The 27,478-nt window shown below is 42.5% G+C and overlaps 1 protein-coding gene across 1 annotated transcript in view; it reads right to left on the bottom strand.

The window, feature by feature from the left end:
• Positions 1-26,777, bottom strand: part of LOC126201595 (putative ammonium transporter 1) — a 362,485-nt gene extending 335,708 nt beyond the window's left edge. The window contains exon 1 of the mRNA XM_049936797.1: positions 26,675-26,777. The gene's annotated coding sequence lies outside the window, so the exon portion shown is untranslated. The remainder of the gene's footprint in view (positions 1-26,674) is intronic.
• Positions 26,778-27,478: the final 701 nt, after the last annotated feature.

Here is a 27,478-nt window from a genome sequence, read left to right as displayed (position 1 = left end):
GAACCATAAAAGAAGGTTGTGTACATGGAAGAACCCCGGAGATACTAAAAGGTTGTTGTTGTGGTATTCAGTCCTGAGACTGGTTTGATGCAGCTCTCCATGCTACTCTATCCTGTGCAAGCTTCTTCATCTCCCAGTACCTACTGCAACCTACATCCTTCTGAATCTCCTTAGTGTATTCATCTCTTGGTCTCCCTCTACGATTTTTACCCTCCACGCTGCCCTCCAATGCTAAATTTGTGATCCCTTGATGCCTCAAAACATGTCCTACCAACCGATCCCTTCTTCTAGTCAAGTTGTGCCACAAACTTCTCTTCTCCCCAATCCTATTCAACACCTCCTCATTAGTTACGTGATCTACCCACCTTATCTTCAGCATTCTTCTGTAGCACCACATTTCGAAAGCTTCTATTCTCTTCTTGTCCAAACTGGTTATCGTCCATGTTTCACTTCCATACATGGCTACACTCCATACAAATACTTTCAGAAACGACTTCCTGACACTTAAATCTATATTTGATGTTAACAAATTTCTCTTCTTCAGAAACGATTTCCTTGCCATTGCCAGTCTACATTTTATATCCTCTCTACTTCGACCATCATCAGTTATTTTACTCCCCAAAAAGCAAAACTCCTTTACTACTTTAAGTGTCTCATTTCCTAATCTAATTCCCTCAGCATCACCCGATTTAATTTGACTACATTCCATTATCCTCGTTTTGCTTTTGTTGATGTTCATCTTATATCCTCCTTTCAAGACACTGTCCATTCCGTTCAACTGCTCTTCCAAGTCCTTTGCTGTCTCTGACAGAATTACAATGTCATCGGTGAACCTCAAAGTTTTTAATTCTTCTCCATGAATTTTAATACCTACTCCGAATTTTTCTTTTGTTTCCTTTACTGCTTGCTCAATATACAGATTGAATAACATCGGGGAGAGGCTACAACCCTGTCTCACTCCTTTCCCAACCACTGCTTCCCTTTCATGCCCCTCGACTCTTATAACTGCCATCTGGTTTCTGTACAAATTGTAAATAGCCTTTCGCTCCCTGTATTTTACCCCTGCCACCTTCAGAATTTGAAAGAGAGTATTCCAGTTAACATTGTCAAAAGCTTTCTCTAAGTCTACAAATGCTAGAAACGTAGGTTTGCCTTTTCTTAATCTTTCTTCTAAGACAAGTCGTAAGGTTAGTATTGCCTCACGTGTTCCAACATTTCTACGGAATCCAAACTGATCTTCCCCGAGGTGCGCTTCTACCAGTTTTTCCATTCGTCTGTAAAGAATTCGTGTTAGTATTTTGCAGCTGTGGCTTATTAAACTGATAGTTCGGTAATTTTCACATCTGTCAACACCTGCTTTCTTTGGTATTGGAATTATTATATTCTTCTAGAAGTCTGTGGGTATTTCGCCTGTCTCATACATCTTGCTCACCAGATGGTAGAGTTTTGTCAGGACTGGCTCTCCCAAGGCCATCAGTAGTTCTAATGGAATGTTGTCTACTCCCGGGGCCTTGTTTCGACTCAGGTCTTTAAGTGCTCTGTCAAACTCTTCACGCAGTATCGTATCTCCCATTTCATCTTCATCTACATCCTCTTCCATTTCCATAATATTGTTCTCAAGTACATCGCCCTTATATAGACCCTCTATATACTCCTTTCACCTTTCTGCTTTCCCCTCTTTGCTTAGATCTGGGTTTCCATCTGAGCCCTTGATATTCATACAAGTGGTTCTCTTCTCTCCAAAGGTCTCTTTAATTTTCATGTAGGCAGTATCTATCTTACCCCTAGTGAGACAAGCCTCTACATCCTTACATTTGTCCTCTAGCCATCGCTGCTTAGCCATTTTGCACTTTCTGTCGATCTAATTTTTGAGACGTTTGTATTCCCTTTTGCATGCTTCATTTACTGCATTTTTATATTTTCTCCTTTCATCAATTAAATTCAATATTTCTTCTGTTACCCAAGTGTTTCTACTAGCCCTCGTCTTTTTACCTACTTGATCGTCTGCTGCCTTCACTACTTCATCCCTCAGAGCTACCCATTCTTCTTCTACTGTATTTCTTTCCCCCATTCCTGTCAATTGTTCCCATATGCTCTCCCTGAAACTCTCTACAACCTCTGGTTCTTTCAGTTTATCCAGGTCCCATCTCCTTAAATTCCCACCTTTTTGCAGTTTCTTCAGTTTCAATCTGCAGTTCATAACCAATAGATTGTGGTCAGAATCCACATCTGCCCCTGGAAATGTCTTACAATTTAAAACCTGGTTCCGAAATCTCTGTCTTACCATTATATAATCTATCTGATACCTATTAGTATCTCCAGGATTCTTCCAGGTATAAAACCTTCTTTTATGATTCTTGTACCAAGTGTTAGCTATGATTAAGTTATGCTCTGTGCAAAATTCTACAAGGCGGCTTCCTCTTTCATTTCTTCCCCCCAATCCATATTCACCTACTATGTTTCCTTCTCTCCATTTTCATACTGACGAATTCCAGTCACCCATGACTATTAAATTTTCGTCTCCCTTCACTACCTGAATAATTTCTTTTATCTCGTCATACATTTCATCAATTTCTTCATCATCTGCAGAGCTAGTTGGCATATAAACTTGTACTACTGTAGTAGGCATGGGCTTTGTGTCTATCTTGGCCACAATAATGCGTTCACTATGCTGTTTGTAGTAGCTAACCCGCACTCCTATTTTTTTATTCATTATTAAACCTACTCCTGCATTACCCCTATTTGATTTTGTATTTATAACCCTGTAATCACCTGACCAAAAATCTTGTTCCTCCTGCCACCGAACTTCACTAATTCCCACTATATCTAACTTTAACCTATCCATTTCCCTTTTCAAATTTTCTAACCTACCTGCCCGATTAAGGGATCTGACATTCCCCGCTCCGATCCGTAGAATGCCAGTTTTCTTTCTCCTGATAACGACGTCCTCTTGAGTAGTCCCCGCCCTGAGATCCGAATGGGGGACTATTTTACCTCCGGGATATTTTACCCAAGAGGACGCCATCATCATTTAATCATACAGTAAAGCTGCATGTCATTTAATCATACAGTAAAGTTGCATGTCCTCGGGAAAAATTACGGCTGTAGTTTCCCCTTGCTTTCAGCCGTTCGCAGTACCAGCACAGCAAGGCCGTTTTGGTTAATGTTACAAGGCCAGATCAGTCAATCATCCAGACTGTTGCCCCTGCAACTACTGAAAAGGCTGCTGCCCCTCTTCAGGAACCACATGTTTGTCTGGCCTCTCAACAGATACCCCTACGTTGTGGTTGCACCTACGGTACGGCCATCTGTATCGCTGAGGCACGCAAGCCTCCCCACCAACGGCAAGGTCCATGGTTCATGGGGGAAGACTAAAAGGTATCAGATAGATTATATAATGGTAAGACAGAGATTTAGGAACCAGGTTTTAAATTGTAAGACATTTCCAGGGACAGATGCGGAATCTATCCACAATCTATTGGTTATGAACTGTAGATTAAAACTGAAGAAATTGCAAAAAGGTGGGAATTTAAGGAGATGGGACCTCAATAAACTGACTTAACCAGAGGTTGTACAGAGTTTCAGGGAGAGCATAAGAGAAAAATTGACAGGAATGGGGGAAAGAAATACAGTAGAAGAAGAATGGGTAGCTCTGAGGGATGAAGTAGTGAAGGCAGCAGAGGATCAAGTAGGTAAAAAGACGAGGGCTAGTAGAAATCCTTGGTTAACAGAAGAAATATTGAATTTAATTGATGAAAGGAGAAAATATAAAAATGCAGTAAATGAAGCAGGCAAAAAGGAATACAAACGTCTTAAAAATGAGATCGACAGGAAGTGCAAAATGGCTAAGCAGGCATGGCTAGAGGACAAATGTAAGGATGTGGAGGCTTATCTCACCAGGAGTAAGATAGATACAGCTTACAGGAAAATTAAAGAGACCTTTGGAGGAAAGAGAGCCACTTGCATGAATATCAAGAGCTCAGATGGAAACCCAGTTCTAAGCAAAGAGGGGAAAGCAGAAAGGTGAAAGGAGTATATAGAGGGTCTATATAAGGGCGATGTACTTGAGAACAATATTATGGAAATGGAAGAGGATGTAGATGAAGATGAAATGGGAGATACGATACTGCGTGAAGAGTTTGACAGAGCACTGAAAGACCTGAGTCGAAACAAGGCCCCAGGAGTAGACAACATTCCATTAGAACTACTGACGGCCTTGGGAGAGCCAGTCCTGACAAAACTCTACCATCTGGTGAGCAAGATGTATGAGACAGGCGAAATACCCTCAGACTTCAAGAAGAATATAATAATTCCAATCCCAAAGAAAGCAGGTGTTGACAGATGTGAAAATTACCGAACTATCAGTTTAATAAGTCACAGCTGCAAAATGCTAACACGAATTATTTACAGACGAATGGAGAAACTGGTAGAAGCCGACCTCGGGGAAGATCAGTTTGGATTCCGTAGAAATGTTGGAACACGTGAGGCAATACTGACCTTACGACTTATCTTAGAAGAAAGATTAAGAAAAGGCAAACCTACATTTCTAGCATTTGTAGACTTAGAGAAAGCTTTTGACAATGTTAACTGGAATACTCTCTTTCAAATTCTGAAGGTGGCAGGGGTAAAATACAGGGAGCGAAAGGCTATTTACAATTTGTACAGAAACCAGATGGCAGTTATAAGAGTCGAGGGGCATGAGAGGGAAGCAGTGGTTGGGAAGGGAGTGAGACAGGGCTGTAGCCTCTCCCCGATGTTATTCAATCTGTGCATTGAACAAGCAGTTAAGGAAACAAAAGAAAAATTCGGAGTAGGTATTAAAATCCATGGAGAAGAAATAAAAACTTTGAAGTTCGCCGATGACATTGTAATTCTGTCAGAGACAGCAAAGGACTTGGAAGAGCAGTTGAATGGAATGGACAGTGCCTTGAAAGGAGGATATAAGATGAACATCAACAAAAGCAAAACAAGGATAATGGAATGTAGTCGAACTAAGTCGGGTGATGCTGGGGGAATTAGATTAGGAAATGTGACACTTAAAGTAGTAAAGGAGTTTTGCTATTTGGGGAGCAAAATAACTGATGATGGTCGAAGTAGAGAGGATATAAAATGTAGACTGGCAATGGTAAGGAAAGCGTTTCTGAAGAAGAGAAATTTGTTAACATCGAGTATAGATTTAACTGTCAGGAAGTCGTTTCTGAAAGTATTTGTATGGAGTGTAGCCATGTATGGATGTGAAACGTGGACGATAAATAGTTTGGACAAGAAGAGAATAGAAGCTTTCGAAATGTGGTGCTGCAGAAGAATGCTGAAGATTAGATGGGTAGATCACGTAACTAATGAGGAGGTATTGAACAGAATTGGGGAGAAGAGGGGTTTGTGGCACAACTTGACTAGAAGACGGGATCGGTTGGTAGGACATGTCCTGAGGCATCAAGGGATCACAAATTTAGCACTGGAGGAAAGCGTGGAGGGAGACCAAGAGATGAATACACTAAGCAGATTCAGAAGGATGTAGGTTGCAGTAGGTACTGGGAGATGGAGCTTGCACAGGATAGATTAGCATGGAGAGCTGCATCAAACCAGTCTCAGGACTGAAGACCACAACAACAACAACAACTTCTTTACTACTAACTCTATTCGCAACGTATTTTTCATACAATATCCACATACGATGTATGTTCAAAAAGTTCCAGAACATTCATGATTTCGCGCCAATCGTGTGTTGGAGCGAAATGCGGTTAGCACGCCTGCACACGCCTGTGGTTAATGTGTAACTGCCGGAAGTTTCATTGTTGTCTGTTAATTATTGTTCAGTGCTGTATTGAGTAGAACGTTGTCGCACAGTTCGCGAATTTAGAGATGACGAAGTGAGAGCCGTCTGAATCAAATTTTGCGTGAAAATTAAGAAAACCTTTACAGAGACACGCCAAATGATGCAGTAAGCCTACTGTGATGATTGTGTAAGCCGTACACGGTATTACGAATGGTTCGCACGGTTTAGAACGGACAGAAGTTAAAGGTGACCCTCGTTCAGGACGCCCTTCGACGTCTACCGACGGCGGTCATGTCGGGAGCGCCAACGAAATTGTGCGTGCCAATCGAAGACCGACTGTCCGAAAGATTGCAGAAGAATGTAACATATCAGTTGGATCATGCCACGAAATCCTGACGCAGCATCTTGGAATGCATCGCGTTGCCGCCAAGTTCGTCCCACGTCTCATGAGTCAAGACCAGAAAGATCTTCTCCTCACAATCTGTGAAGAGCTTCTGAATCGCGAAAATGTTCCTTAAGAGAATAGAATGGCGCTTGCGGACCTTTTTTTCCACAGCTCAAAACCTATTGAAAGGATGAAGATTTGCAACGAAAGACGAGATAAAAGAAAATTCGCAGACGGCGCGCTTCTTGAGATCCAGAAAGAGGCGTACGAAGACTGCTAGCGGAAATGGAGACAGCGTTGAGAGCGGTCTATCAATTGTGGAGTATTTGAAGGAGACCATGCACAATAAGTAAAAGGTAAGTGTAGAAAAATTTTGTGGAGAAAGTTCCTGAATTTTTTGAACAGTCCTCGTATACCACTGAATATTGCTTCAAAATTATACCATTGTACGACGCAGAGTTTAGGAGATATTACGTCGAGTCCTAGCGCTGTCCGTCTACTCCACACGGTGAGTTCCTAGAAATGGCTGCCCCGATTGACAAGACTGTCGTGTACTCTTATGTCCACAGCCTGTTCGATGATTAAATCTCAGAACACGTTGGTGCGGCACAGTGCCGTTGTCTGTTCAGAAACAGACACGTGTCCTTCGTTGATACTGTGCTCTGCCACGTGTCGCTTTAACCGAGGCGAACGCTCCTCACGTGTTACGAACAGCGTTGCGAGATGCATCTGGTGGATGTACTGCATGACGCACTCGCAACTGACCCCAGATGCCAGTAGCTCTAGTTGGTCTCCGACTGACGCAAGCGCATATACGTTACTTTAACAACTGAGTGGTAAATGGTTTTTTATATTGTGCTTTTCCATTATCCTAGCAGTCTTAGCTGTGGGTGGCCCTGCGTACGGAAGTAATGCCAAGTGCCTGGTTTCTTCTTCCAGATCGTTTTATTTCTTTTTCTTGCTCGACTGAAGAGCACGTCTTAATGGCGTCTCCGAGCAGCCGTTCTTTACGAAATGTTTCGCGCAGATGCTGTAACTCGGTAGGCAGATTTCCCTTACCGCCTATGGCACGTTCTCTGCCACCAGCGTGGTGCACACAGATTTCCGTAGCTCTGTATAGTGGCAGGCGATGGTCTTCAAGTACAGAAAAAAATGTTCAAATGTGTGTAAATTCCTATGGGACCGAACTGCTAACACACTGCTTAAACTAACTTATGACATTGTAATTCTGTCAGAGACAGCAAAGGACTTGGAAGAGCAGTTGAACGGAATGGACAGTGTCTTGAAAGGAGGATATAAGATGAACATCAACAAAAGCAAAACGAGGATAATGGATTGTAGTCAAATTAAATCGGGTGATGCTGAGGGGATTAGATTAGGAAATGAGACACTTAAAGTGGTAAAGGAGTTTTGCTATTTAGGGAGTAAAATAACTGCTGATGGTCGAAGTAGAGAGGATATAAAATGTAGACTGGCAATGGCAAGGAAATCGTTTCTGAAGAAGAGAAATTTGTTAACATGTAGTATAGATTTAAGTGTCAGGAAGTCGTTTCTGAAAGTATTTGTATGGAGTGTAGCCATGTATGGAAGTGAAACATGGACGATAACCAGTTTGGACAAGAAGCGAATAGAAGCTTTCGAAATGTGGTGCTACAGAAGAATGCTGAAGATGAGGTGGGTAGATCGCGTAACTAATGAGGAGGTATTGAATAGGATTGGGGAGAAGAGACGTTTGTGGCACAACTTGACTAGAAGAAGGGATCGGTTTGTAGGACATGTTTTGAGGCATCAAGGGATCACAAATTTAGCATTGGAGGGCAGCGTGGAGGGTAAAAATCGTAGAGGGAGACCAAGAGATGAATACACTAAGCAGATTCAGAAGGATGTAGGTACTGGGAGATGAAGAAGCTTGCACAGGATAGAGTAGCATGGAGAGCTGCATCAAACCAGTCTCAGGACTGAAGACCACAACAACAATGAAGAGAGAAGAAAATTTAGGTACGAAGAACATGTCTCTATGAAGTTGACTGTTAAATCTGAGACATATTCCAAGTGTTTTTATACGTCAAAACATTGAGTACTTTTATGGTAGTACACGGGACAGATCTATCATACATCAGTTTAATTCACGTAAATACAGGTAGTGACTGGCCTGCTCGATGCACCCTCCTGAAGCCTGACTGAAAGAAAAAATAGTTTAGGGAAAAGAAAAAAATAGAGTAAATTGTCGCTTTCTTACAGATACATGCAAGCGACGCTAACTAGGCTAACGACAGCACCTTTGATACAAACACTAAAATATAACAAAAAAAAAATATTGTACAGAGAGAGAAGACGAAGAAATATCTTTGAATCGTCTACCTTTCTCATCTGTACTAAATGCTTTTTGTAAATATTATTGTGGTGTCACTGCCAGACACCACACTTGCTAGGTGGTAGCTTAAATCGGCCGCGGTCCATTAGTACATGTCGGACCCGCGTGTCGCCACTGTGTGATCGCAGACCGAGCGCCACCACACGGCAGGTCTCGAGAGACTGACTAGCACTCGCCGAGAGACAGTTAGAATAGCCTTCAGCTAAGTTAATGGCTACGACTTAGCAAGGCGCCAATTGTATCAGTGCATGTATCTTACGAGTCTCATTTGTATAGTCAAGAGAGATGTATCAGAAGGATTGATTAAAAGTTAAGTATATTCCACAGACGTATTGTCTTTATAGCAGTCATAACGTATCCTGTTCCAGACTTGACGCCAGTCGGCGTGTGTGTACGCGTGCCTTTCGGCTTCCTCCTCAGTGTGGCGTGACTAGCTTGTTACGCCACAACAATTATATTCTGCGTTAATGACGTGGCTCACAATATTGATAGTAACATCAAACGTTTCGCGGATGATGCAGTTATCTATAATTAATTCATGCCTTTCCAGTTTGATATTTTCACTCTGCAGCGGAGCGTGCGCTGATATGATGATGGTAACATCTCCCAGGCTATGGCTAAGCCATGTCTCCGCAATATCATTTCTTCCAGGAGTGTTAGTTCTGCAAGGTTCGCAGGAGAGCTTCTGTGAACAGGATGAGATTTTCACTCTGCAGCGGAGTATGTGCTGATATGAAATTTCCTGGCAGATTAAAACTGTGAGCCCGACCGAGACTCTAACTCGGGACCTTTGCCTTTCGCGGGCAAGTGCTCTACCATCTGAGCTACCGAAGCACGACTCACGCCCGGTCCTCACAGCTTTACTTCTGCCAGTATCTCGTCTCCTACCTTCCAAAGTTTACAGAAGCTCTCCTGCGAACCTAGCAGAACTAGCACTCCTGAAAGAAAGGATACTGCGGATACATGGCTTAGCCACAGCCTGGGGGATGTTTCCAGAATGAGATTTTCACTCTGCAGCGGAGTGTGCGCTGATATGAAACTTCCTGGCAGATTAAAACTGTGTGCCCGACCGAGACTCGAACTCGGGACCTTTGCCTTTCGCGGGCAAGTGCTCTACCATCTGAGCTACCGAAGCACGACTCACGCCCGGTCCTCACAGCTTTACTTCTGCCCGAGTTCGAGTCTCGGTCGGGCACACAGTTTTAATCTGCCAGGAAGTTTCAGCTTCTGTGAAGTTTGGAAGGTAGGAGACGAGGTACTGGCAGTACTAAGGCTGAGAGGACGGGGCCGTGAGTCGTGCTTGGGTAGCTCAGATAGCAGAGCACTTGCCCGCGGAAGGCAAAAGTCCCGAGTTCGAGTCTCGGTCCGGCACACAGTTTGATCTGCCAGGAAGTTTCAATTCATGTCTTGATAAAAGTTGCACAAATATTCAGTCGGATCTTGATAAGAACCAAACTGGTGCAAGGATTGGCAACTTGATTTAAGTGTGCAGAAATGTTAAATTTTGTCTTTCACAAAACAAAAAGACGTAGCATCTTATCACATCACAATGACTCATATTTGGGTTCACATACAAATCCCTGCATATAACAATTTTCAGGATATAAAATGGAACGATCACACAGGGACAGTCGTAGGTAAACCAGGTGATAGACTACGGTTTATTGATAGAACAGTAGGGAAATGCGCAGTGGCATAGCAGGGGTGGGGGGTTTGCGCACCGGGTACCTAGCTCCCAGGGGGTGATAAAACTTGCTAGATTTCGCAGGCCGAGTTGTCAAAATATATTTTCCATTCGTCGTTTCACTCTTGCCACTTATGAGAGTGGGTGGGCAATTAGAGAGCGTAAGGACTGACAAAGAACACTTCGAGTGCGAGGTCGCAAGTTCAGCCCTTAGTAAGACTGACTTGGGAAGGGCACATCATCACTGCCAAAGGTGAATTCCTTTAGAGTTGGAAACCGTGCAGGCTGTTCAGCTACGTATCCACTCTTACAGAATGCATACAGAATCATATTGGTGCAACTGATGAAATGTTATGGTATGCAACCAAATGCGAAACAGTCTGTCGTGGAGCTTATCGAGAAACTGGCTATCCTTTAAGGCATAACTACAAATAGTACGATAACGTGTATTATAGGCACGGAAAAAACAAGCATCCAGGGGCTGAAATTGTCCAGCTGTTCCAAGTGGTATGAAGTAGAATGACACACACTTTTCAGAAGGGATAGTTTGCTCTAAATGAGTATGATTTTCATACAAAGGCCAAGAATCAAGGAAAAGCAAGTTAATTTGACCAGTTATTGGCCAAAAGCAGTGCTCAAACCATAGTTGTAATTCTCCTACGCTCATTTTCCCACTCTTGCTTCCTGTGAACTAAACACTCCCTGCTGTCCTTGCACACGAGAAAGATTCGTAGGGGGCAGAGCACCTCCAGCTTCTCGCAGCACAATAGATAACTGTCCAGGCAATTTACCATTCAGATTATCAGTCAGTATAATTGTAATGCGTAATGCTTTAAGACACTGGTGTTGACCTTGATACAACTTTATCGATACCTCTGATTACCATGGTTCATTTCATACGCATTTCCTTTTCAAATTCCGATTGATCCGTTGGAAAACAAAAAATCCTTACCGAACGACGGTATAACTTTGTTTATCTCATTTACAAATTTTCGAGCCAATTCCGCAGTTTGCTGTGCCTCGACAACGATGCTTTGATTGAAATTTCGTTATCTTACTTCTTTCATTTTTGTAACACTGTTTGAAAGTATGCAGCCATGCACCCCTTCCCTTGATATCATTGTAATCTATGATGGTGCATAACGTAGTAAGTCGCTATCATGCACATCTTGTAAATTGTATCGACCACACGCAAACTCCAGTTTGTTTGTTTGTTTGTTTGTTTGTTTTTCTTTTTAACAAGTGCGCCTTGTCTTCCCTTTTCTTATGCACTACACTCTCATATTGCTGCGGACTTATGGGAAATCTATTAATAACTTTTTTTTTTACTAAGCTGCAAGCGATCTTCCATGTACGTAATTATGTTTAGCATTCGCTTCTTGTACAACGATTGTCCTTTGCTACGTTTCACTGGAGACGGAATTTGTGGCTCCCTCTTCGAGAAGGCTGATGAACCACATGCCTCGACACATTTTTCAGCACATATCGTCATCATTATACTCCTGACGTAAATTGCCCGCACAGTCGAGCATATGCGGCACCACAAACTCCACTGAGTCATCTGTCTATCTTTCTCGCTCTACGAAATTCCTTGGGTTCCTTTCTGACGAAATTTCAACTTCGGCAACTGTTGTTGTAGATGTAAATCGTTGCACGCTACTCTATTTTGTACCAACACCGATAGCACTGTAACGCTGCTGTGAGTTACTCATCTACTTATTAATTCAGCTACGCTCTCTAGCTCCATGCTCTGCTCACAATCGGACACCTCTAGTCCCGCTCCCTGTTGCCATTGGCAGCCAATATTGAGAGTTCTTGTGTAGGGAAGACCAATGCTAGATTGACAGAATCTTCGCGCCCGTATTGTAAAAGGCTGCACCAGGCACAAAATTCTCCAGGAATACATCAGTGCATCAGGGATTCAATGAGACGGAGAATTGATACATGTATACTTCCTAACGGAGGGCAATTTGAACATTTCATTTATGAAAGTGTTTCGCACTGTTGCCGATACGTTTTTTTTTCCCTGCGTGTTTCCCATGAGTAATGTGTTGAAGAGCTGTACAAACTGTACTGTGACATTTAAATAAAGTGCTTCCAGACACGTGTCCACCTTAGATCCACTACGAGTCAAGCAAGACTTTCTAATTCGGCAGTTTTGTCAGTCAAAAATATTGTAGCCATAGGTATCGCTTCTGAGGAGGCAATTTCAAAATTTGCATCAGAAAAACTTAGGAGGAAGAGATTGTAAGCTACTTTTTAACGTCATTTGTCACTAATAAGCTCTTTGATTATGTGTTCTGTGTCATTAACAATCAATTAAACGGTGTTATTTAAAAATGAGTTTTGTTTATTCATTTCCATTCATGAAAACTGTTACCAAAATAGTTACAATTATATTTTCTTACTTAAACGCATCAAAAAATTGCTCCCTCTCCCTCGAAAAACTAATTTGATGATTTTGTGAGAATTGTGGTGACGAACACCGTACCTAGTGACAAACTATCTAGCTACGCCAATAGAAATGCAGTCATTCCACAAAACAGACTGCTTACGAAAACATTGCTCAAACGTGTGGGACCCGTACCAGACAGGAATAGCGGGAGGCACTGACAAAATACAGAGACGATAAACTGATCAGGCAATAAGAGAATAGATGCTTTTGAAAGGTGATGCTACAGAAGATTACTGAAGATTAAATGGGTAAATTATGTAAGTAATGAGGAATAAAACTGGGATGAAATGAAATTTGTGACAAAACTTGACTAAAAGAAGGATCAGTTGATAGAACTCGTTTTGGCACATCACGGTATCTCCAATTTAGTACTGGAAGGAAGTGTGGGGGGATAAAAAGCAGATTTTCTCTGCCTCGTGATGACTGGGTGTTGTGTGCTGTCCTTAGGTTCGTTAGGTTTAAGTAGTTCTAAGTTCTAGGGGGCTGATGACCATAGCTGTTAAGTCCCATAGTGCTCAGAGCCATTTGATAAAAAGTAGAGGTGACCAAGTGATGATACGGTAAGCAGGTACAGAAGGATGTAGATTGCGATAATTACTCGGAGATGAAGAGGCTTGTACAGGATAGAGTAGCATGGAGGGCTGCGTCAAACCAGTCTTTGGACTGAAAACTGCCAGAGCGATAACAGAGAAGGGCAGGACGATTTGTCACATGTTTGCCTTGCTCATAGAACAGCGTCATTGAAATGTCGAGGAAAATGAATTGGCAAATACTTGAACGTAGATGCAAACTATTCGATGAAAGTCTACTTGGAAAGATTTAAGAACCAAATTTAAGAGGAGAACCAAAATTTAAGTCATGAATCGAGGAATATAATACAACCTCCTACATATCACGTTTAAACATTTTTCCTGTGGTCCACGCGCCCTAATAACTGGTACAGTGAGATGTGTTGTCTGTCATGCACTACACAGTGATGTGCATAGTATGGATGTAGATCTCTAGTAAGCACTATTCTAAAGATGCAAATACGTGTTTTGAAGTCGGTGAATTAAGATATTCTGACTGGTGTTAATGAAAATAGCCAGGATTTCTGATTAGATGTTGATGCGCCTGCATGGAAAATACAGATTGTACAGTGTACATGTAAGGGTCCGAAATCTTCTATTAAATCCATAACTGCTCTCGTCGGTTCTATAATTCCCGAACCTTACTTTTTCTGTCGCTAAACGTAGGAACAAAGGAAGGCAATCCCATGAAAGTTCCCTTGTTCTCAGCCTCTTTCATGATCCGAAGCTTAAACAATTACTGGCTACATTGTTTCCTTGTCCTGCGTGTTTGGACCTTGCATGACACCCACTATTGCTCTACATTTCAGTGTATGTATGGGGATAATGATCGTTTTGTTTCGCCTGCAACAGCTCTGCAACAAATAGGCAATATTTTAGCTCGTTGAGCTTCGTTCTGTACACAGAAAGGCCGAAGTTGTTTCTTACGTAATTTGACAAAATGTGAAGGCTTTCTCACAGGCAAGAAATTATCACGTTCGTAGCCGTTCTGGTAGTCTTCACGATGGAAAAAAAGCTACAGTGTTGCGCAACAAGAAAAAAGATTAGGTAGCACTAGTAATCGCTAAGGTAGTAATTATAACGTCGGAAAAAAACGAGAAAATAGCTACAAGAATTTTTTTTTCATGCGATAAGTGTCTCCTCTGAATTATCACGTTTTTTACAAACCGTGCATAGCCTATAAAGTGAAATGAAAATTACTTAATATTACTTAAAATTACTTGAATTTTTTGTTAAAGATTCATTAATCCAGTAGAATAAACAGTTCTCATAATACACAGAAATATACGATAAGGCTTTATCTGGCAGAAAGATATATTGCTGTCACCGTGTCAAAAAATGAAAAAGATAACAATGCATACCACAAGCAAGAAGATGTAACACACACTACAGCGAGTGCAAAGCATTGTACAATATGTGCGATATGTCCCAGGCGTCAATGTAAAAGCGAAGAAGTATGGCCGCTTTATCTTCCGCAACATGAAAAAACAGTATACCGGTTTGTCTTACAAAATAAATGAAAATTAATGTATCAGTAAGATTTATGTGGCATTAAAAGATTCTCTATTAATATTATCGTTATTTCACTTTTCAAAAGGCAAAAGTATGCATAAATCAAATAAATACCTCGCGGAGTGGCTTACAAATACTCTCTTTCGAGTTTTCCTTCGGGTCATATTGACTCTATTCCAGTGTCTGCGCCGGCCTGTGTGGCCGAGCGGTTCTAGGGGCTTCAGTCTGGAACCGCGTGACCGCTACTTTCGCAGGTTCGAATCCTGCCTCGGGCATGGATGTGTGTGATGACCTTAGGTTAGTTAGGTTTAAGTAGTTCTAAGTTCTAGGAGACTGATGACCTCAGAAGTTAAGTCCCATAGTGCTCAGAGCCATTTGAACCAGTGTCTGCTTGTCATGTATGACGAGATCACCTCGCTCGTAAGCTTAGACCATACATAACAGACCATGCATGACGTCGTTGTACTGAAACCTACGTCACTATCAGCTGTGTGCCGGCATACATTTGCAGGCTCCTTGTGGAATACTATTCAGTTGATGTTAACTGCAGTATTTTCAGTAAAGGTTTCTTTATTATAATGGTGAAATCTTGTGCAGCATTTGGTTGCTCTGAAAGATCTCCGAAAGGACATAATACTTCGTCCTTTAGGTGACGTTCTTTTCAAAAAACAAATAATTTGCGAACACAGTGATAAGAATCATATAACATCTACTCGTAAAAATATTTTGGTCCACGCATATAAAGCTCGATAAGTGAGGAAGAGTTTGAAACGACAGATTGTTAATATGCAACCCCCCCCCCCCCAAGGATTTTCTATATAATTAAGGTTTTCTAATGCGTTATGCCTCTTATCTTGATATTGTTCCGGCATCTGTACTGGATTAAGCATAATTCATTAAACATAAACGGTAATTTTGTGTAAAAGCAAGACACGATGGATAGAAACGGATGTCGTTTCTTACAAAAGCGCCGGCCGAAGTGGCCGTGCGGTTCTAGGCACTGCAGTCTGGAACCGCGAGACCGCTACGGTCGCAGGTTCGAATCCTGCCTCGGGCATGGATGTGTGGTGTTCTTAGGTTAGTTAGGTTTAACTAGTTCTAAGTTCTAGGGGACTAATGACCTCAGAAGTTGAGTCCCATAGTGCTCAGAGCCATTTGAACCATTTTTTTCTTACGAAAGCATAACACAATATTTCACATTTAATGTTGAGGAATCGTTTGAAAACTGAATGATGCGTGTCAAAGATATATTTTTTCTGCTACTCCAAAGAAATGACACAGAGCAACAAACAGAGGAATTCACAGAAGAACGGTAATTCCGTCGCCTGTAAAAAGAAAAAGAACTGTCAACACAATGTGGAACAGTTCGGAAAACTGTTTGTTTTCACCTGGCCAAATATAAAAATGATAGACGTCACATTAATATTTGAGGTTTCGAAGAAATTAGGTTAAGTGTACTACTGCATGTGTAATATTAGGAACGATCAAAAAGTTTCCATTCAAAGACCATACAGTCCAGAATCGGTAAGCCTGTCGAGCAAAATCGCCGTGAGCAATGAGGCAATCATTCCACCGACGCATCACGTCGAATATGTCCGTTTGGTAAAACACCGTGTCCTGCTACACATCCTCGGTCGACAGGAATCGCTGACCATTCAAGGCTTTTTTAAGAGACCGAAGGCGCGATAATCGCATTCGGGGAGACAAGACTGTAGGGCGTGTGCTTGAGTGTCTGCCAATATGGTGGCGTAACCTCCAACTCTAGACAACTCTTGTGTCGAATCGCGACCGGCACGGATCTTGGCGCACCATTCCACAACGCTGGTTTTAGACACACGCGCTGTCCCATACACGTTCTTCATTCCCCGATGGACGTCTAAGTGTCTGTCCTTAGGCAGCCATGAAAAGAATAACAGTACACTGATACTGTTCCGACGCATTTGGTAATAACGTCGCCACATTTCACGTTTCCGCATTTGCCGCACGTACTTCGGGAAGACACGAATGCCATACCAGTCCTTTGCCTTTTTTTTTTTCTCCTCCTTCCTTTATTGAGTTTCAATTCCCCCCGAAGGGGGCGGGCTGGCAGCAGCTTAGTACGCTGCTCTACAGGCTAGTCCTTTGCCTACATGTCGCTGCTAATACAGGGTGTTTCAAAAATGACCGGTATATTTGAAACGGCAATAAAAACTAAACGAGCAGCGATAGAAATACACCGTTTGTTGCAATATGCTTGGGACAACAGTACATTTTCAGGCGGACAAACTTTCGAAATTACAGTAGTTACAATTTTCAACAACAGATGGCGCTGCAAGTGAGGTGAAAGATATAGAAGACAACGCAGTCTGTGGGTGCGCCATTCTGTACGTCGTCTTTCTGCTGTAAGCGTGTGCTGTTCACAACGTGCAAGTGTGCTGTAGACAACATGGTTTATTCCTTAGAACAGAGGATTTTTCTGGTGTTGGAATTCCACCGCCTAGAACACAGTGTTGTTGCAACAAGACGAAGTTTTCAACGGAGGTTTCATGTAACCAAAGGACCGAAAAGCGATACAATAAAGGATCTGTTTGAAAAATTTCAACGGACTGGGAACGTGACGGATGAACGTGCTGGAAAGGTAGGGCGACCACGTTCGGCAACCACAGAGGGCAACGCGCAGCTAGTGCAACAGGTGATCCAACAGCGGCCTCGGGTTTCCGTTCGCCGTGTTGCAGCTGCGGTCCAAATGACGCCAACGTCCACGTATCGTCTCATGCGCCAGAGTTTACACCTCTATCCATACAAAATTCAAACGCGGCAACCCCTCAGCGCCGCTACCATTGCTGCACGAGAGACATTCGCTAACGATATAGTGCGCAGGATCGATGACGGCGATATGCATGTGGGCAGCATTTGGTTTACTGACGAAGCTTATTTTTACCTGGACGGCTTCGTCAATAAACAGAACTGGCGCATATGGGGAACCGAAAAGCCCCATGTTGCAGTCCCATCGTCACTGCATCCTCAAAAAGTACTGGTCTGGGCCGCCATGTCTTCCAAAGGAATCATTGGCCCATTTTTCAGATCCTAAACGATTACTGCATCACGCTATCTGGACATTCTTCGTGAATTTGTGGCGGTACAAACTGCCTTAGACGACACTGCGAACACCTCGTGGTTTATGCAAGATGGTGCCCGGCCACATCGCACGGCCGACGTCTTTAATTTCCTGAATGAATATTTCGATGATCGTGTGATTGCTTTGGGCTATCCGAAACATACAGGTGGCGGCGTGGATTGGCCTCCCTATTCGCCAGACATGAACCCCTGTGACTTCTTTCTGTGGGGACACTTGAAAGACCAGGTGTACCGCCAGAATCCAGAAACAATTGAACAGCTGAAGCAGTACATCTCATCTGCATGTGAAGCCATTCCGCCAGACACGTTGTCAAAGGTTTCGGGTAATTTCATTCAGAGACTACGCCATATTATTGCTACGCATGGTGGATATGTGGAAAATATCGTACTATAGAGTTTCCCAGACCGCAGCGCCATCTGTTGTTGAAAATTGTAACTACTGTAATTTCGGAAGTTTGTCTGCCTGAAAGTGTACTGTTGTCCCAAGCATATCGCAACAAACGGTGTATTTCTATCGATGCTCGTTTAGTTTTTATTGCCGTTTCAAATATACCGGTCATTTTTCAAAAATGGCTCTGAGCACTATGGGACTCAACATCTTAGGTCATAAGTCCCCTAGAACTTAGAACTACTTAAACCTAACTAACCTAAGGACATCACATACAACCATGCCCGAGGCAGGATTCGAACCTGCGACCGTAGCAGCCCCGCGGTTCCGGACTGCAGCGCCAGAACCGCATGGCCACCGCGGCCGGCCCGGTCATTTTTGAAACACCCTGTATATACCCGCGCTATGTTCCATACATGCTGCAGCAACGGCCCCAACCGGAAACTTCTTGCTCGACGTTCAGTTGTTAAAACCATTGCTTGATTCCAACTGGAAATTAGAAAAACTGTAAGTGTCGAATCCACATAGCATAGTGCGTAATGACTGAAACTCGACAGTGTGTTCTCCGTAACATGACTTCCTATTAGATGTTGGTTCCAAAGCTGAATACAGCAGAAATAGAGGCGTGCGCAATTTGTGCGCATCTATGGTCCAAGCCCCAAGGCCTTAAGTAATTGAAAATCCATCACTCACAAGGTGAACACTCCAGCTGAAACGTCTAAAACCGAATAAAGATGATTTGAAAATATGTAGATATGTCTGTTCTATCTCCCGCCATGGTCATTTTCATGTAAAACTCTGCGCTTATGTACAGTTGTTGATCGAAGGTTAATGCATCTAAAGACTACACTAGTAGGCTACAAGTCTCTTGAGAAACAGTACCGGTCCGCAGCTCGTGGTCGTGCGGTAGCGTTCTCGCTTCCCGCGCCCGGGTTCCCGGGTTCGATTCCCGGCGGGGTCAGGGATTTTCTCTGCCTCGTGATGACTGGGCGTTGTGTGATGTCCTTAGGTTAGTTAGGTTTAAGTAGTTCTAAGTTCTAGGGGACTGATGACCATAGATGTTAAGTCCCATAGTGCTCAGAGCCATTGGAACCATTAGAAACAGTACCACGTAACAGGCGGTTATGACCAGCAGTATCACAAGAGTCATAAACGTGCTGCTATTTGCCAAGAAAAAACAAATCATTTGCTTCAAACAATATGTGTTAACGCATTCGACATCGAAGTCGAAATGTGAAGTTTGTATGAAGCAACTAAGGAACATCGGAATGAAACAGTATGCACACTTGGTAGGGTGGTAGGGGCAACACGCGGAAGCGATATCATTGTGATGTTATCTAGATCTCTTCCAGCAGCAGTTCCACTCAGCTGTGTTTTAAGCACTTAACTGAAAGTGCTTATTTGTACTTCGATGACTAAGGAAAGCGAGTACGACAACACGGCAAGTTCTATTTTGGCACTTAAGACTCTGTGAGTACTGCATGTATTTCTAGCAAATGTTTCGCTGTCCTGCAAGTAACAGCTCACTCTTGTTATTAGCTGATAGTAACTCATTAATGACTCTTGTGGTTAGCAGGTTGTAGTTCTCCCTTGCACAATACCATTGTTTCTTCAGAGACGTGTGCTTCTATAGTCTTCACGCATCGATTGAACACAAATACAGAGTTTTACAGGTAAATAACTCTGGTGGAAAATATAACACACACAACTCTGTCTTTTAAAATCATTGCCATTCTGTTTTAGCCATTCAAGACGGGATACTTCCCCTGTGAGGGGTAACACCACTCAAAATATCCCACTTACTTGTTTCCACTCCCAGGCAACTGCGTGCGCTGAGAATCTCACCATTAACCTCAGTCACAATGTCAGTTAGTTCCGTGTTCCGACGGACGGATGACCAACAACAGTGTCCCATGTCCCCACTTCATTGCACACTGCGGAGCCGTTCGGAATTGAATCCAGGACATTGGCGCAAAGAACTTGCGATACCACCTCTCCTCCCCTTGCCGGCGAAATACTGGCAGCGAAAATTTCATCCATCAGCAGGATTCGAAGCAGCTTACCGCGAAGTCGAGAGCCAATGCACAGATGTACATTAACGATCTCGGCTGCGGAGACGGATAGAAAACATATACGTACCTTTAAAAAAAAGCTGAAAAAACATCTCATGTTGGCCGTTTGTTTCTACTCAAGACTTCCTCTTTGGTATAAAAACGGTTGGTAAGGAGAAACATATTTAATTTAAATTTGAAAGCACTTCCGCTATCTGCCAGACATGTGATATTTCCATGGCTAGATAGTCAAAGAACTTTATTGATTCATATTAATAGTTGCATATTTCAAGCCTTCCTTTGTCAAAGTTACACTCGTTAAAAAAATATACGCATCAATTATTTTTTCTTGTATTTGTGAATATCTCTTTACCCTCTAACTCAGATGTATTGTTGACAACAAATTTCGTAAGTGACTAAGTATACAACGAGGCTGTTATTAATATTCTCAGATGCTTAAAGATATGTCTGAATAATGCACATGTCTGAATCCCACGCGTAATTGTAATTACTTTCTTTTCCCGCCTAAATATTTTTTGTCTGAGTGAAGATTTACCCTAGAATATGATCCCATAACACGTCAGTGAACCAAAATATGCAGACTCACTGACTTCTGTATGGCGGAAGTCGGTAACTATTCTTATGGCAAAAGTAAGCAAATCTAAACGTTTTAGCAGTCTACTACACGGTTTTTCCAGTAAAAGGTTTTCATCAAAATACTCTCCTAAGACCTTAGTAGGTTCTACCCTGTTAATTATTTCTTGTTGGTACAGTTGTTTAATAGGAGGTGGGACATTTTTGACAGTAAAAACCTGGACGAGCGTTTCTTTTTGTCAACGTCTAATGCTAGCTGATTCTTACGAAATTAGTAATTGCCTTTCACAGAAATATCGTTTGCTATATTCTCCGTTGATGCTTCTTTGCTCGGCTTCACAACAATGGTTGTATCATCTACAGACACGACTAACTCTGCCTCCTGATTCAGATAAAATGGCAAATAATTAACCTAAAGCAAGAACAGTAATGGGTCAGTGGTCGAGCCTTGTGGGTATTGCTATAGTAACTTCTCTCCATGCAGATCATGCGGCGTTCTTCTTTATATTTACTCGAACAACCTAGGGTAACTTTCAGCATTCTGTTTCTTAAATAAGAATTAAACCAGGCGTGTGCTGAGCTACGTATTCCATAAGAACTTAAATTGTCTAATAATTGCTTTGATTAACACAATCACATGTCTTCGATGAGCCACAGAAGATCCCACTGTTGATATTTTATCAATCAACCCATTCGATGCCAAAATGGTCTAGCCAGCAGAATACTGAAATACTGGGAATGGTAACCGGTAAAACTGCCCAGTGTATCATGTATTTCCAAGTCCACCATGAGGTATAGGGTGGTAATATTCATATTAATGAATCAGGGGCACAGAATCAGACATGGTAATTTCACTGTTAAATTTGAAAACAATTTCAAAATCTGCAGGAAATTATCAATGTTAGCTTCTGTTAGTATAAATATACTCTCAGGAGGAAGACATATCCCAAAGGAAAGGGACCACGCATGTATGTCTACATTTGCAGGCACTTCAGTATCAGAGTAAGTTTCGCGACGTTCGTAAAATGCACCTTGAATCGTCTACGCTACCTGCTGAATCTGAACTAGATGTTTCACATAGAGATCGAACTGACATTGTCTTACTCAGTCTACCATCGATTATTCCGATAGTCTTTGAAACAGTAATGATAGTAGCTACGCTATCTGCATCATAGTCTTCCCCAAATTCTGAATCTTCTGCGTCCTCTTCTGTAACCACTTCCCGGCAGTTCATTATACGTTCAGCCAGAACTTCATCTGTCATGGACTTCAGTACCAACTTCATGACATCTTTCTTATATATCGTGAAGAAACATTCACGAATGTCATAATAATCCCTCTAAATACACAACCGGCAAAAAATGCGTACATATTGTGCCTGTTACATTCTAGTGTGTACATAAACTGTTTTAGTCATATTACATAATTTTCAAAATCATCCTACAGTGCCCCGTCAATAAAAATAAATTATATTATCTCAGCAGCTAGCATTTTCGAGATGGTTTATGAGACAATATTATCTACAATGTTCAATTTTCATTAGAAGCAGAAATTCACAGCTTATTATCAGTAACGTTGGATATAACTTGGATCTGAACTCACGACAATCTATTTGTTTCTATGTACGGCGAGGAAGAAAACTAGCTGTAAAAATCCTTTCACACGACACCTGTATTGATTTTACACTTCGCTAGTGAAGCCGGCAATGCTACGCAACTGTAAAAGATCTGTGGGAATTGGATATAGGCCTACGTCCTGATTTCCCCCACTACCTCTCTCTGCCTATCATCTCGTCCCCGCTGTCTCTGCTCCTCTTTACTTTCCCCTATCTCTTTCCACGTCCTCCTCTCCTTTCTCTCTGTCCATCTCCTCCTTCCCTCTTTATTACCATTTCTTCCCCCCCTCCCCCCCCCCTCTCTGGTCATTAGCCTTGTTAATTGTTATTGTCAACGAAACCTTAATTGAAAACTGAAGTTGCTTAAAATTAATAGATAATTCGGTTGGAAACTTCGGTATACGGGATACGAGACACCACTCCTGCTGATCCTAAGACGATAAGCCACAAATACCACTTTCCTGTTTTTTCGTGAAAATCGAACAAAAAAGCACGCAGTTGTGCATACAGTTTTTGTTTAAAATTAAATATAACATAGAAAATATAACGCAGAAACCATCTGTCTAATGGTTTAAGTGCCCCGCTATCGAAGTTAAAAGTAACTACGAGAAAGAAAACCAAACCATACATTTTCACAGCAAGGATTTTCTTTCTCCCAGTCAGTTTTTACAGGAAACCTGTACATTGTTGTTGAAGAAGTATGTAGCCCCTCTTCATCTGTATGTTTACTAGAGTATCGAGTAAAAATGTGAAGTAAATCGATGAAGAACTTTACGAGATTTTTGTTAGCATTTTTGCCCTAGTATGTCTCTCCAAATGGTTATTAGAGCATCGTGTAAAAAATTGAAGTAAACTGGCCATTGATTTATCGAGAATTTTGGTAACAACGTTTCCCCTGTACGTATATTTATACATCGTATATATTGAGAAAAATGTAGCCTGTGTCGGTTCGAACGTTTATTAGACTATTGTGTAAATATTTGAAGTAAATTGGTCAAGAACTTTTCGTTATTTTTGCTAACTACCGAATCTTTATTAGTGCACCATTTATAACTTTGAACTACATCGTGATTTTTTCTAACAACTTTTCACCTTTACATGAAATTATGTATCTATATACCACATGCTATTATATTGGAAAAAATATGTAGCCTATGTCCATCCAAATGTTTATTTCAGTATTGTGTTAAATTTGAAGTAAATCGGTCAAGAATTTCTCGAGACTTATTGAAACTTTCAGGAAACATTCCTCACACACAAATAAAGAAAAGATGTTATGTGGACATGTGTCCGGAAACTCTTAATTTCCATGTTAGAGCTCATTTTAGTTTCGTCAGTATGTAGTGTGCTTCCTCGGTTCACCGCCAGTTGGCCCAATTGAAGGAAGGTCATGTTGACTTCGGTGCTTGTGTTGACATGCGACTCATTGCTCTACAGTACTAGCATCAAGCACATCAGTACGTAGCATCAACAGGTTAGTGTTCATCACGAACGTAGTTTTGCAGTCAGTGCAATGTTTACAAATGCGGAGTTGGCAGATGCCCATTTGATGTCTGGATTAGCACGGGGCAATAAGACGTGGCGCGGTACGTTTGTATCGAGGCAGATTTCCAGAACGAAGGTGTCCCGACAAGAAGACGTTCGAAGCAATTGATCGGCGTCTTATGGAGCACGGAACATTCCAGCCTATCACTCGCGACTGGGGAAGACCTAGAATGACGAGAACACCTGCAATGGACCAGGCAATTCTTCGTGCAGTTGACGATAACCCTAATGTCAGCGTCAGAGAAGTTGCTGCTGTACAAGGTAACGTTGACCACGTCACTGTATGGAGAGTGCTATGGGAGAACCAGTTGTTTCTGTACCATGTACAGCGTGTGCAGGCACTATCAGCAGCTGATTGGGCTCCACGGGTACACTTCTGCGAATGGTTCATCCAACAATGTGTCAATCCTCATTTCAGTGCAAATGTTCTCTTTACGGATGAGGCTTCATTCCAACGTGATGAAATTGTAAATTTTCGCAATCAACATGTGTGGGCTGACGAGAATCCGCACGCAATTGTGCAATCACATCATCAACACAGATTTTCTGTGAACGTTTGGGCAGGCATTGTTGGTGATGTCTTGATTGGGCCCCATGTTCTTCCACCTTCGCTCAATGGAGCACGTTATCATGATTTCATACGGGATACTCTACCTGTGCTGCTAGAACATGTGCCTTTACAAGTACGACACAACATGTGGTTCATGCACGATGGAGCTCCTGCACATTTCAGTCGAAGTGTTCGTACGCTTCTCAACAACAGATTCGGTGACCGATGGATTGGTAGAGGTGGACCAATTCCATGGCCTCCACGCTCTCCTTACCTCAACCCTCTTGACTTTCATTTATGGGGGCATTTGAAAGCTCTTGTCTACGCAACCCCGGTACCAAATGTAGAGACTCTTCGTGCTCGTATTGTGGACGGCTGTGATACAATACGCCATTCTCAAAGGCTGTATCAGCGCATCAGGGATTCCATGCGACGGAGGGTGGATGCATGTATCCTCGCTAACGGAGGACATTTTGAACATTTTATGTAACAAAGTGTTTGAAGTCACGCTGGTACGTTCTGTTGCTGTTTGTTTCCATTCCATGATTAATGTGATTTGAAGAGAAGTAATAAAATGAGCTCTAACATGGAATGTAAGCGTTTCCCGACGCATGTCCACATAACATATTTTCTTTCTTTGTGTGTGAGGAATGTTTCCTGAAAGTTTGGCCGTACCTTTTTGTAACACCCTGTATAATGAAAAAATATGTGATCAATGTTCGTCCAAACGTTTGTATCGTAATTAATGGCGTAAACGCATACAGTTGAAAGTACACGATAGTAGAAGCCAAAAAGTCTCAGTAAACATAGGGTCGAAAATGCATACCTTAAGAGCTACGAGCAATTTTTCATCTTCGATACTGTGAAGCAAAACTCATCTACTGCAAGCTCTTTGCTTTCCATATTTTGGGAAGCGATAATATGGACCAAACCAAGGAAAAAAATGTCCAGTAAACACGTGCTCTAAAATGCATACGTTAAAAGTTGTGAGCACTTGTTCATCTTCGATACTTTAGAACACAACTCTTGTAATAATATGGCGTTTCCGTAAGAGCGTGCAAAGATTTAAGAGGATATAAAGGATGCTCCACTGAATAATTCGAGGTAGCGAACCTGGGGTCGGAGAAGCCAGCTTAAAGAGATAATATGAGGAATAAAATCACATCACAGTCTACTTTTTTATTTACATTCGTTAGAGTTAACTGTAAATACCATCACTGAAACAATGAACGTACCATTTGTACTGTATCTCACAAAAAGTGTTGAAACTGATGGCCATCAATCCCAATGCAACCAAGACATCAGCGAACAAGTTTCTGACGCTCTCTGACAAATATCCCTGGTGTGTTTCGAATCTCATCACAGGCAGCTCAATACTGTCAACTAATTCCATGTCCGTATCCACTGGGGTCAGACACACAAGTGACTTTAGATATCCCCATAGGAAACAATGAACGAGATACAGGTCATGTGTTCCCCCTTCCAATCCAGCGACCAGGAAATACAGCATTAATATGGTTCTGGACATCCACACAAGTGAGGCGGTGCGCCGTCATTTTGTATCCACATCCTCCCACGAACAGCCAAGGGTACGATCTCCAGCAACTCAGCCAGAACTCTTTGCATGAACCTCAAGTATAGGTGGCCATTCAGACGGCCAGACAGAAGATATGGCCCAATGAGATTGTCGTCTACAACGCCCAGATAGTCACAGCAAAATAATACGTGTAAAATTGTACGCATGTTAGTGTAAATCAGCTCGAAAACAGTAATGTTAGACAAAGCGATAGACAACTTTACTTCCATATCTCCTTAAGCTAGCTTCTCCGACCCCGGGTTGCCTACCTCAAATTGTTCAGTGGAGCATTTTCTATGTCCTGTCACATTTTTGCACGCTCTTACGAAAAACTCCAGTGACGCATAAAGGGTTAAAGATGTTATTATGTGCTCAGTGAATTCTACGAATAGCTGACTCATTCGCAGAAGGCGCAGGGTGGTTTGGAGCAGCCACCTGTAGAGCGAGCGCCCGGCAGACGGCAACAGGTGAGTGGCGGCTTACCTGCAGCGGCGTCAGTCGGTCAGGAGTCTGCAGACGCGGAGCTGAGGATGGCCGGCGCCGGACTGTGGCGAGGTGGCTGTGAAGGCGGCGGCCCAGAGCGGTGTGGCCGCGGCCTTGCGCGGAAACCCCCGGTGCTGTGTGTGGCCAGTGCGGTTCGTCTCGGCACGCCCCCACCTGCTGCGCGCTGCGCTCCCCGCCGCTTCCTGCAATCATACCTGCCGCCCACACGGCCCGCTGCTTTCAGCCATCCTACTCGTCACGTTATATCAGTCGAAGGACATGAAAGGGAAGCACCAGTTTAAAGAGCACGGCTCCCTATTTGCAGCATCGAACCCAGGAAACGATCGCGGTCCTTTGGTTTGGAGCCGACTGGAAGGAGTAAGCCAGAGGCTCAGACGATTCTGCGTCGACATCAGATGCGAATTTCTCGACCTCTACAATCGGGTGGACAATTGTGGGGCCTCCTCAACAGGTCGGGCGTGCACTACATGCAGGAAGCGACTGCTAGGATAGCAGAGGACGTGTCACTTGCCAATCGTTTATATTTAGCTTACGAGAACCCTTTCTTTGGGACAGTGATGAGATTCCTACCGGAACCAAAGGCAGATCAGAAACATTACACTCAGAGAAGTTTCGTTCTTGCACATCTAAATGAGAAAATATTAATATAAAAATTACTAAACAGCAGAAATATCCATGGTAAGACACCAGAATTACTATGTCTTTTGTAATAATGTCTACATAGTCTTAGCAACACAAAGGTGGGTGAAGGCAGAAGTGAATGACATCGAAACTGACGCATTT

Source organism: Schistocerca nitens, chromosome 1 (assembly GCF_023898315.1).
Source record: "Schistocerca nitens isolate TAMUIC-IGC-003100 chromosome 1, iqSchNite1.1, whole genome shotgun sequence".
NCBI lineage: Eukaryota > Metazoa > Arthropoda > Insecta > Orthoptera > Acrididae > Schistocerca > Schistocerca nitens.
The sequence above is the reverse complement of the archived record's forward strand: the minus strand, read 5'-3'. Positions and strand labels throughout refer to the sequence as shown.